This window comes from Uranotaenia lowii, chromosome 3 (assembly GCF_029784155.1).
Source record: "Uranotaenia lowii strain MFRU-FL chromosome 3, ASM2978415v1, whole genome shotgun sequence".
Taxonomy (NCBI): Eukaryota; Metazoa; Arthropoda; class Insecta; order Diptera; family Culicidae; genus Uranotaenia; species Uranotaenia lowii.
The window spans coordinates 133,393,859-133,406,267 of record NC_073693.1 but is presented as its reverse complement, the minus strand read 5'-3'; the positions used below and the strand labels follow the sequence as shown (position 1 = coordinate 133,406,267).

At 40.3% G+C, this 12,409-nt stretch overlaps 1 protein-coding gene across 2 annotated transcripts in view; it reads right to left on the bottom strand.

Moving 5' to 3' along the window:
* LOC129751318 (uncharacterized) overlaps positions 1–12,409 on the bottom strand; it is a 377,841-nt gene that overhangs the window by 168,644 nt on the left and 196,788 nt on the right. The gene's annotated exons all lie outside the window — the stretch shown is intronic.

The window sequence follows — 12,409 nt, the reverse complement described above, 5'->3', positions numbered from 1 at the left end:
GATTTTTTGCTCATTTTGCGATTTTTTAGAAGATGAATTAAAAGGCCGCTAGAATCTGAATAGAAGATCATTAAGACTCATTTTGGAACTTGAAAGTATCAATAAAAACTTAAATTTTGAGCTGCATAGAACGTACTTCATATCAATGATGGGGCTGAGTAAGCGTTTTTGTACCTGTTTTATGGGACTTTTGGTTGCTTGGGCAATTGCAATAGTGTACAAATTCAATACAAGCAATATTGACGAAAGAAAATTGTCATTAATCTACGTTTATTTTGCGGTCGAAGCTTAATTACTATCTTCTCAAATCTTTTTGGAAAAAAATTATTCATAAGATTTAAGAACTATGTCCAAATTATTGTGTGTTTATAAGTGAGAATTTTTCGAATTGAATATTGCATTAAATGATTGTGGTAAGGAAGATAAGGGCATAACGAGCACCCGGGGCATATAGTAAGCACTTCGCTTTTCTACAAAAGTACGCATTTTCTTAAATAAATTTTCATGAGGTATAGTTTCGTACTTCCTATAGTATTAATTTTTCACCAAAAAAGAAATCTTCTTATCATCTTTACAGTAATATTTGAACAAAAACATCTAGGTTCTCAAGTGATGAAAATTCTATTATTTTCAAGCTCCAGAAAATAAGCTTTTATGATCGTTAAGTCATCTTTACCTATAAGATACTCGCTGGAACATGATATACACATTGTTCCTCAATTTTACAACGCGTTTTTACTTTAATTTGTTGACTCGGCGCGAACAGAGCACAATTGATCGGGGCATGATGAGCGTTTTCTGCCGTAGCATCTAGTAGCGAATTCAACTCGATGTAGTCAACTGAGTGATAGAGTTACAGCTTGACTTGTTTCAGTAGAAGATTTGGCCTATTTGTTAGATGTCGGAGAGGTAATCAGTAGGCTCGAGTTCGATTCCTGTTCGAGGAGATTTTTTTTGTCATTTACCATTTATGATCGATTATTTTGATTGTTGCGTTTAATGACTAGTAGCATCTTAGCAGGTGATGCAAAGCACCAAAAACATAATGTATGAGTGTGTGTGAATTGTTTGTATTCTACATGGAGTCATACATTATTTTAGTATTGCTTTGTGTATTGCGCCATATTGTGTAAAATGCATCGATCATGAATGGTAATAGAAAAATAAAATCACCTCGAATAGGAATCGAACTCGGGTCTACTGATTACCTCTCCGACATCTAACCAATAGGCCAAATCGTCTGATGAAACAAGTCAAGCTGTAGCTCTATTATTCAATTGACTTCATCGAGTGAAATTCGCTACTAGATTCCACGGCAGAAAACGCTCATCGTGCTCCGATTAATGCTGCTTATACTGCCTCAGTGGGGGTTTTCATTATGCCCCTACACTGCCGTGTTACGCCGAAGTGACGCATAAACCATTTTTTTTATTAGCGAATAAAAGCGATTTTATCTTATTTCTCTTTATTCGTAAATCTGGAACTTTTCATAAAAAGTGATCTGTAGAACTTATGCAAAGATAGATGACAAATGCAGTCTTTTGAAACACAATTCTTCATTTTGCGTAAAATTCGTACATTTGCTTCAAATGGATATGCGTCAGTTCGGCGTAGAAACGTTTGTTTTGGTTTGACGATTCTCCCTCGAAGTGGTGTTTATCCATAGTCTTGTCGTGCAACTAGAACTTATTTCGTTCTTCAGTTAAAATGGCCAGGGCGTTGGATTTTCTTAAATTGTATTCGAGTGAGGATCAAATATTGGGTGTTTAAAAATAGGGTGTCTAACGACGAAAAATGGCTGAAATCAAAGATGTGGAATTTGTCAGAGGGTTGTTTTCGTTTCATTATATATCTTGGTTTAAAGTTGACTGGAAGTGATTTTCATTATTCACAGTGAAACAACTCAAGGAAGTATCGCGTCCGAACTTTGATCTTAAATCTTCTTTTCACTTTAAAAATGAAAACAGAGAAAAAGAGGTTGACAGAAAAAAAAGATTTTAAAGAAACTTTGTTCACTAATGCCAGACAATAAGAAAAACTTTAGGGAAAAGCTCGACGAAAAAAAAAGTTTTTGGAGGAGAAATTTATATTTTTTTGTGATTTTCTTACTGAATAAATATCTGAATATTAAAAAAACCTTCATTTTTATGAACCTGGAATTCTGCTCTTAAATCAAATTCGAGTGCAAAGCTTTAAAAATAAAAATTACTTTTAATTTCACCACACAAACAAATTTATAAAGAACAAAAAACAATGTATAATTTATGACAAATAAGTTGTAATTAGTATTCTACAGGGTGACAAAAAAGTCCGGTCACACTTTTTTGGGGTCGCCTGTAGCCTACACGTTGCATCTCTCTGGTGCCATCTATATGTCAAATGAAAGGGCTAACTCTGCTGCCCAAAGTGGCAGAGTTTTGTTTCTGTGCAGTTTGTTTACATTGAGTTGTGAGCCATGGCAGAGTTAAGGGCAGCTGTTATGGCTGCTCGGTTTGGCGCGCAGATGACGAGATTATTTTTTCGGACGAGAAGCTGTTCGTTTTCATTTCGAAGGATGAATGGCCTCCGTCGTCTCTGGATCTGAATCCTCTGGATTATTTCGTGTGGGGCTACATGATGTCGAAGCTGAACGAGTATAAAATAACAAACTTGGAGCAATTCAAGCGAGTTATCACGAAAATCTGGGACGAGATGCCGATGGAGTTGCGCTCCGCTTGCGACGACTTTCCGAGACGTCTGAAGCTGGTTCGATCAGAGAAAGGTGGTGTAATTCTGAAAAATCGTCTTTAAAGTATCTTTATGAGTTACTGAATGAAGCTATGAAAGCCAAATCCAGATTTTCTTCTTTTTCTTTGAAATATTGAGATTTTGCTGTGTGACCGGACTTTTTTGTCACCCTGTACAAATGTCAAATAATTTTAGAAGTTTTTAAATAATGTCAATGGTGACATTTGCATTTAAATTTTATTTTAATCAAACAGGCTCGAAAAATTTTCTGTTTGAATCCCCTTTTTTCTGAGGAAGGATCTGTTTAATTTTATTTTAAACAGATCCTCATGATAAAAAATGATTTTTTTCCAAATCTGAGGAATGTCACTTGAAAATTATACGGGTTATTGAACTTGTTCTGTATCACTATCGAAAACGCATGGATTTGTGTCACTTCGGCGTATAGATCGCACTTTTGGCGATTCGTTTTTCTCGATTTTCTCAAAAACTGTTCGATATTTTCCTTATTTGTTGAAAACATTTGAAAGCTCATAGGAAAACGCACAAAATAGCGTCAAAAAGTCAAAATCGAAAAAAAAATGGACATGCGTCACTTAGTCATATCTCGGCAGTACAGTGACTGATTTCCAGCTTTCGGCAAAACTTTTTAAAATGCATTTTTAAACGTTTTTTTCTACTTTTTAAAATATAATCCAGTTAGGAAATAGACTTTTTTAGTATCTGAACACGAAAAATGATAGAAGTCACATGTTATAGCTGTTTTCTATGTTTTTTTAAGCGTCTTCCTTAAAGTGGCCATTATGCCCTTATTTCTCCTACATACGTGAAACAAAACAGTAGAGAAACAAATCATTTCCAACAACAAATGCATGATAGTTGAGGGAAATGACAGTCACTTTTATCAATCGCGCTCCTTCGAACGATCAAATTTCCCATCTGCCATCCGGTTTGGTTGTGCGCATTCTGAAGATTTCATCAGTATAATTTTTAATACACAACAAACACAAGAGATAATGCGTGTTAAATTTGATGTACAGTAGGCAGGTGACGATTTTGGCTTTCAAAACTACTTGAGAACCTTTTTTTTATACTTAATGCGAGGGAATGAAACTGGACAAGTAAACTAAACTAAACTAAGAATGAATCTCAGTGGAAAAAGTATTCCTTTGAAGAGAATCATCCATCTTTCGTTTTCACATTTTTTTTGAATTTATGTTGTATCGAAAATTCAAAAGTGATGATACGATCAAAAAGTTGAAAATTCGGGGCATATCTAGTGTATTTAACTAATTTTTTACGATCAGTTAAAACATGAGTCAATGAGTGCAGTCGAGGTAACTTTTCACTATCTTTGGACGTTGGGACATTGAGCGAATGTTTATTTTGGTCTGTCTACCCTATGGTTGCTGCTTTTCTCCCACGACTCAATTTTTCCCATTTTGCGATGCCGCACTCTCACTATTGTAAGGCTTATTTACTTACAAAAAAGTAGACAGAAAAAGGCAGGAAAGGGGGAAAAGTCTCGTTTACTAGCACGCTACTTATAGGCCGCTATGTGCCGCTCAAATATCCCCTATCTAAACTACCGGTAAATTAATTCATTACTTCGATGCAGTCCTGTCACGGTTGATGTCTGGTTCTATATTTACTTTCTGAGGAGAGTGCTTTGACTTGTTTGGGGCTGTACTCAGTACCTGCTTTTTATTAGTGCACACTTTTTAAGCTTGTACCGTATGAATATACATTGAGGAGTTTTTATTACATATCAGGTTTGGTCTGTTAATGAAAAACTGTTATGAGCCCAGCGAAAAAATCAATTCTATTTTCTTATGTTGTCTATATAGAGCCATTGGGAGAAAGTGGCGAAGAAAAGAAAAACTATCCGCTCAACTTAATTTGTTTTGCTTCGGATCACGCGACCTGAAAACGACCCCTAGGCACGCATTTCCCTTGGGTCGTTTTGTTTTTTATTCTGTACCTATATCTTATCCTTGAAGATAAGATGATCGAAGGAAGAACCCTCCTTAAAAAGGGGCAACAAAATTCTGTCATTGACACGATCTATATCCTTTCGATTTTCGACTTCTTTACGTTCCACGGTTGGTGCGTGAAACTTTTGCGTTATTATTTCGGTTCAGCTTTTTCCATCTATATCCCCCCTTTCCTTCAACATTACAAATAGGCAACATTTCCGGTTCTGCTGTTTCTTCTTTTTTCCTAGGGACAAGGGCACCAGCAACGACCAGTCCTTCTAATTTATGGTCATTTTTATGCACGAGGCATCGTTGCCTATTTTCCATTAGAGGAAATTAATAGTGCTTTAATGGGTGCCAATCGGAAGGTCTCCTGGCATGGAGACCGGAGGACCGGAACCAAAATAGTGCCCCGGAAGTGCCACCGAGCCACCCACCCTAAACAACCCGGTTTGTTGTTATGAGCCGTTAAAGATTCGTGTTTATTTTCCATGTGTTACCGAGCCAAAATAACTAGCCTCTGTCAACGGGTGTTAAATGGAAACGATACGTCATGTTGTGCTGCTGCTGCTGGAAGGTGACAGGATAAGGATCTCGAAACAGGGACAAAATGGAAATCGTTTTGTACGAATGGCCGCTGCCAATTAAAAAGGTGCTACCGTGATTATTTTTTTAACGGCTACCGTTTGTGGAAAGGTTGGGTTCATACTCATGAACGGATATTTTATAACTACAGGATTAATATAAATTTAAGAAATTGGCTATCTATAAAGAATGTTATACTTTTCCTACTTTTATTTTATTATTTTTTGTTCTTATGAAGTTATGACATTTGAATTGAAATCCTTAGAGCCAGAGGGTTACAAGAGCAAAATGATCGATTTGGATTAATAACGCCAAGCAATTACCAATGTTTTTAACAAGATTGTGTGAATTTTTCAGATTTTATGAATAAAATTTAAACTTTTTACTGCTGCATAAGTATATAGAAAATGGTCAAACATAAAAACTTAAAAGCGCGTTCTCCCGAAATAAGCTTACACTTCTGAAGCAGTTTTTTTTATTAGTTTATCACCCAGGCGGTAAATCCTTTTAAGGGATTGCATTTCAAGGCACGGCAAGCACCGCGTCTCCCCGGTATGCAACTCTGGATTCATGGGTGTAATTGTTCGACTCTAGATACTATCATACTATGTACCCCTACGCCATTAACTCCATCTGGGGCCTCTGGCCATAATTCCCATCAGGACTTGCAACGAAGGCTGTAATCCTGCAGGGAGAGCAAGTCCGTGCCTCTTTATTACGAATCATTACTAAGGACCTCTTCTCTGATGACTCGAGGTCCGGCCTTTACTCATAACTCGAGGCTCGCTTGGTTACCACGGGGAGGCGCAGTCTCAGCAGTTCGTTTCAAACGATGTTCAACAATACCGGGCTAAGTATCGATTCTTGTGAAACCACTACCGAGACACTCTCTTTTCCAATCCGTCGTTGGCCATATACTGTAGTTGGTGGATACGGAATTAAAACTCCAACATTTCACAAATATATGCCGTAATCGAGTGACGAAGCAATCGCTGCTCAACTGACGCTGTTGAAGGCGTTCTTCACGTCAAGGGTGACCACTGCGCAAAACAAATTTCCTCTCTTCTTTTTGATGTAATTTTTCGGGGATTTTAATCCGGTTGGATGATTTGTCCCGTTATCCTCGATTTGAGTGTGTGGCTTTGGGGACTAAGATAAAGGGAGAAGATACGTCAATGATCACACAAAATGTTGCAGCCAATGATTGAAATTGTTGTAATTTGTGGCTATTTGTTGTAATTTGTGGCAATTTGTTGCAATTTGTGTGGGAAAATAAGAAGGTTTGATATAAAATGAGAGAAAACCAGTGCTTAGAGAGAGGGAGAGAGAGAGAGAAAATGTGCTAATTGTTGCAAATTGTTGCAATTCGTGAAGCAGTTTCGTAATTTTGATCATTACCATTCCAAATGCAAAGAATTCATTCTAATTGCAAATTGTTGAATGGCATCAACCGTGCTACGGCCTTTCCGAAAACCAAATTGTTTATCGGAAAGGCCGTTCACGCCTTTGGTGTAGAGCTGTATCTTGCTTTGGATCACCTTCTCAAGTACCTTGTCAGCAGTATTCAGGAGACATATAGGGTGATGATGGCCGTGATGACCGGAACATTTCAGGGTGTTCTATGAGCGCGGCGGGTTCACTGCTACGTCAAGGATGCCATCCGGACCCGGAGCTTCGTTCAACAGGAGGGACTTAGCAATGTCCCGCAGTTCCTCCAACGAAATCAGCTCCTCCTCACGCGTATCTCAGTCATATGGAACCCTCAGTCACGTGACTTCCTTGTGCTGTGGGAGCAGCTCGTTGACAATTTCACGCAGTTTTTTCGAGCACATTTCCTGCACACACTCCCACTACGCGTCTTGCTCATGGTTATCCCATAATCGTCGCCCCAGGGTTGTCGTTGGCGTCCTGGCAGAATTGCCTGGAACGTGCATTTTCGCTCGCCTTAATTGCCCTGCAGAGAGCAGACCACACACTTTCGTAGGACACTTTATGCCCCTCTCTCGCTGACTTGGTCTTTGCTCTCTGCATATATGGCTTTTCCCGTAGGAGTTTGTGTGAAGTACCAACAACGTGCACACACACATCAAGACCTGGGTGCCGAAATTGATGGTGCTTCTGCAGAGAGCCATTAAGGAACGAACAGAGCTGGTGCGGAAAGCCGAGGCTACGGAGAAGGAATTGGAGGAAGCAAAATTGGTTGCTTCTCAAGGATCATCGAAGGAGTCCAAGCCAAGAAGAACCACGATAAATATCGAGGCTCCCCCGTTGTAAACGATTCCTTCAAAAAAAAAAAAAAAAAAAAAAAATAGAAGGGTACGGTCTACGAGGGTGCTGATGGAGAAAACAGTGCTTAAGGCTGGTGAATGGTTTGTAATAGAAAAGAGATCGCGAAAGGAAACGTCTTCATGAAAGAAGTAAGAACGCGGTAAAGAGCGCCGACTCTAAGGAACCCTAGGCGATAAAGCAACTGTCCGAGTGTTATCGCAGGTCGCGTCCATTGAATGAAAGGACTTAGATGAGTTTACTACTGCAGAGAAGCTCGAGAAAGCACTTTCCAGCATAGCATGAGCAGCGAATCAGTAGCTATAAAACTGAAAAAGGCATATGGTGGAATAAAGATTGCGACGGTTCATCTCTCACATGCTTCGGTCCACACGCTACTGGTGGTAGGAAGTGTAAAAGTTGAGTGGTCAGTGGGGCACTTTAGAACCGTGCCCATGATGCCGAAACAAATGCAACGCTTCTTTAATTGCTGGTACTTTGGTCACTAATCCCGAAGCTGCAACGGAACCTTCAGGTCTCAATGTTGTCAAAGATGAACAAGGACACTTCGCTAGAGATTCCAAATATCAAATGAAATGCTGATGACAACGACCAAAAAACTAGTGGCTCGTACAGCTGGACATAGGTAACTGGGTAGCAGATAGGGGTGGCTACGTCACTGGACGATTTCCCATTCAGAAGATAGTTAAATATTCTTGAAATGGAAAAAATTACGGATTTTTAATCTGCAGCTGCTACGCTTCGCCAAGATGGACGATGGAGAGTTCAACACAATAATGTTGGGTGAACTCGCAAACCCTGTAGTACCTGTAGGCCCCTGTTGTGAGGAGACTTTAATGCTTGGGTGGTTTACTGCGGTAGCAGGTGCAACAACCCTAAGGGCCACCGTCTACTATAGTTTTTCGCGAGACTGGAGGTATCAAAATCAAGCATGGAATACCAGACAGAACCTCAGCTGTTGATATCACCTTTGCGAGCCTATCATTAAAAACTGACATGAACTGGAGAGTGTGTGACGATTACAGGCACAGCGATCACCAGGTGATACGCTATAGCGTAGGAGACAGAAATTCGGTGGCTGTAAGACAACTGCCAGTCCATGAGCGAAGATGGAAGACCAAAGTTTCCGAAAAAGAAGGGACACCGAAGCTTTAAACACGCAGTCAGCAACGCCGGTTCATAATGCTGAACAGCTGACGAAAATTATGGTAGTGGTGTGCGACGACCAGTATGTCTTTTAAAGACATACACCGTCTTAGCCGATTTAGGCTTTACAGACTGAATAAATGACGTGGCCAACTTAAGATTAACATTTAACACCCTGTACCGAGATGGGAATCGAACCCATGCCATCAGGGGACAAGCGATTACCGTCTTACCACGCTAAACACTCGACCACCGAGACGTACACTTACTAGTGGACCTCTGAAATAGCTGAGCTTCGTACTAGCTGCCTTAAAGTCAGACGACGAGCTCAACGGGTGAGAAACGAAGCCGATAGAGAAATGAGAAGTGCCGTTTACCGAGCAGTCAGGATGGTACTCAAGCAAGCTATTTAAACAAGCAACCTATAGGGCCAAGCCTAAGAGTTGCACTGTCGAGATTCGCTGGCCCAAGGTCGCCGACCGAATAGTGTTCGAAAAAAATGAAAGAGATCGTTGCACATCTTTTCCTGCAGCATGGTCCGACGCAGTGGCTGGTTTATCCTTTTCCTCTTTCCCTTTTTTCCTCCTTCTCCTGGTACAGAAGACCTTGAGAAGTGTGCCGATTAGGTAACGCTTTCCAAGTAACTCGTGCCTGTCACAGTATCCACTCCCGTAGGATTTCTAAACACCAAGGCATGGCCGATTGAGAAACTACCAAACTGAAATCCCGTCACGATCATCCCGGATGGTTTCTTTGCTTCCTTTTGCTGCAGGAAAGATCGTAGCTGAGTTCGTGAGACCTTTTAAGCCCCAGCCCCCGGAGTTATTTAACGGAACGGAAATTATCCGTTCGAACTCGTGAATCCTTTTCCAGGCCATTCCCTGCCCCCTCAGGTGTGCCCAAAGGAAGAACCGATAATTTTCGTAATCTACTTCAATGACACACTCTCCTTTCTTGACAGCACAAAATTCGCTTATGGTGATGACCTAAAACTTCTTCACGCCATAAACAACCAAGACGACATCGATTTTTTACAGCAACAATTTTCCGTATTTGCTCACTGGTGCGACATAAACTGCCTGCCGTTGAATCGCAGAAAATGCTCGGTTTTATCATTTTCCCGTAAGCGGCACACTCTTCATGCTGAGTACCAACCAGTTCAACCTGAAACCATCACCCGAGTGGAGCATATCAACGATCTAGTTATCCTAGATCAACGGTTGGAGTACAAGACTCACACGAACTATGATGTTGACAAAGCTTTTAGAAACCTTGGATTCCTGTTTCGCATGGCCAAAGACTTTAAATACATGTAAATACTGCCTTAAAAGTCTTTATTGCGGCATAGTTCGTTCCATCCTCGAGTACGCATCAGCTGTCTGGTGCCCCTTCTATAAGAACGGAGCTGAACGAATCGAGGCTAAACAGCGGCGCTTCTTGCGGTATGCCCTACGTCACTTGAATTGGCACGATCCGTTTCGTCTGCCAAGCCACGAAAATCGTTGCCGCCTCATAGACTTGGATACGCTTCAAGTTCATAGAAACGCTACGGAGCTCTCGTTGTGGCTGACCTGCTGACATCAAAAAAAGACTCTCCCACGCTGCTGGAGGCTGTCCCTCTTAGTGTACGACCCCGAGGATTAAAAAACCAGCATTTGCAGCTTTACGTTCCCATTCGTCTGAACAACTTTGGGGCCAACAGCGCTTTTGCCGGAATCTTAAAAACTTTTAATCGTTTTTCTGAGCCTTTCGACTTTGACGTTTCAAGAAATGTGTTCCGAAGCAAAATATAAGACGTGTCCAGAACTGTGTCGAGTGGATTTAATTTTAGAAAGTTATTTAGGATCAAGTTATCATTTGGATCAACATGTGATCTGATGATTTTTTATACAAATAAACAAATAAGCACACGTATGGATTCAGATGAGGGTTATACCGCGCTCTAAGCTTTTGATTGGTGATGCCATCGAGGCCCAAGACCTTCCTTTAGCTTTTAAAGTTAGGTTGACTATCTCTGCGTTCATCTTCTCTCCTGATCTCTTCGTTTATAGTTCGCCATGAAAGCTCGTCGCGACACATTTCATTCACAACATTCTCATCGTACACGATTAAAAGTCGACATAAACCTGGGACAGAAAAATGTTGCACGTTCTGCCAATTCCTTCTTATCTTCGCATTCCAGGCAATATGGCGAGCTGATTAGCTTTAATCGATGAAGGTTTTTCTTAAATCAACCATGATTCGAAAGGAACTGCGTCAGGTAAAAGATGACCTCCCCATACTTCCAATTTACCCAGTCTGAAATCCGCGGGATTAGCCTATGCGACCATCTTGCGTTGCTTGATGCGTCCCATTGCTCCTGCCACTTGAGAATTGATGCTGCTCGTGGAGCTTTACGCGCTCCTCTAATTGCTCTAGCTACGTAACTCTGTTTATCCTTAACTAGAGTGATGTCGATGGGAATCATGCCCGCGATGATAAAAGCTGCATCTGTTGAGATGTTCTACAAATAGCAAACTTTTATCTTTAAATTTCCTTTTTTGAACTGATATTTACACTTTCAGTGAAGCTCGTTATTGAAATAATGAAGTTTTATGCAACCGTAATTTTTGTTTTTCATCAAAGTTTTAAGTTTTAAGTAAACGAATTCAAAATACTACTGAATTACCAACTAGTTCTATAAAACCGCTCCAGCCCTCACAAATTTTCTCGACCAAAAACAAAGCAAAAGTGCACTCATGCATACAAATGGCACTTCCCGAAAAACCTTTACCGGAAACCGATAGATCACTTCCTTTTTCGGGGCACCAGACTGTAGGATAATGTACCAGACCAGTTGCTTTCGCTCGCTCGCTTGCTCGGCAGCGACGAAACGGAACAACGACAATAACAACAACCCGATCCGGATCCGATCCCAATTCCAATGGAATGGAAAATAATTTATGAATGACATGACAGCGAAAGTTTTTCGAGCTTTTTTTTCCTATCTCATTGACGATGGTACCTACATATTTACTCTTTCATTCCCGCTTATGGCTTGCATCTAGTTGTCGGTTGCGTCCCGACTCGCGTGAACCGGATGATTGATGAGCTGGAACTTTTCGAGGGACCACGTGTGCGTGCGGACGTATTAGAACTAACCGTGACGCGCCAGTTTGTTTCGTGACATCATGATGTATCTTTCAAAATTTGCCATTTTTTTCGACTTTTGAACTTGTGTTTCGGTTGGCAATTGGAGTCCTAGAATGGTCAGGGATTGTAATTGCTGTGCGATGTGCACATCTTCTTTCATTAAACAAATTGTACCAATATTTAATTTTTTTTTCCAAATTGTCGTGTAATTTCTTGAGCCAATAAAAACACATTTTTGAACCTCATTTAAAAAAAATGTTGACATCATTTTTTCAAATTTTTTAAATTTCATATTAGTTTAAAGCATGGATGGCTATGAGATTTTCCTTTTTAGAAGCTAGCAGAGCGCAGTTATAGAATTTCTTCATGAAAATTTCACATCATGGACTTGTGGACTTTTTAGGTACATTGAAGGGAAAAATGTTTGCATATATTCAGAAATCTTTAGGATTTAAAAACTTATGCCCGGGGGCCATATGCCTTTTGTCTACTAAAGACCCCTGACTTTATATGTGCTGTCCGCTAACTTCAAAATATGGAAATTTTGATAAAAATCT